Consider the following 609-nt stretch of genomic DNA (forward strand, 5'->3'; position numbering starts at 1 on the left):
AAAGAACTAGAGTTCAATTCTGACATTATATGTGACATGTATAAAATTTTAAATAGGGAAACAGCGAAATGTAATATTTTTTGTTCAGTAAGTGCAAATTTAGTTCACACATGAACAGTTTTATTAGATTTGGATAATTAACATGAAATTTATTCATCATTTTAAAACTAAAGAATTAATCAAGAAAATAAAATATCCCATGAATTGTATAATTTAGTAGTTGTTTCTTTTGCAGACATTTCAGTTTTATTAAAGTTTATTAGTTACTTGACAGTAGTTTACATACATAATTATTATATCAGACTCACAGAAGGATCAAAGTTATTGTTTTAGTTTATGATTATTACTGAATATTATTTTCTCACATTGGTGTTAAAAATTATCTGCTACTGGTGTCACATTCACTAAGTATGCCACTGCCAACATGTAGTCATAAAGTCATAAAAACGGGGGACTGAAAGGGTTGGAATTCAAACTCAGATTTCCTGATTTCGAATCAAAGCTGTTTCTGTTAATCCCTATATAAGAGAAAGTAAAATCTCTACCTTAATGCAGTAAGTAATAAGTGATATGGATAGAACTGGGGGAAAGAGTGCCTTCAAACACAAC

The sequence above is a fragment of the Lipotes vexillifer genome, unplaced genomic scaffold, assembly GCF_000442215.2.
Source record: "Lipotes vexillifer unplaced genomic scaffold, Lipotes_vexillifer_v1.1 scaffold147, whole genome shotgun sequence".
Classification (NCBI taxonomy): Eukaryota; Metazoa; Chordata; class Mammalia; order Artiodactyla; family Lipotidae; genus Lipotes; species Lipotes vexillifer.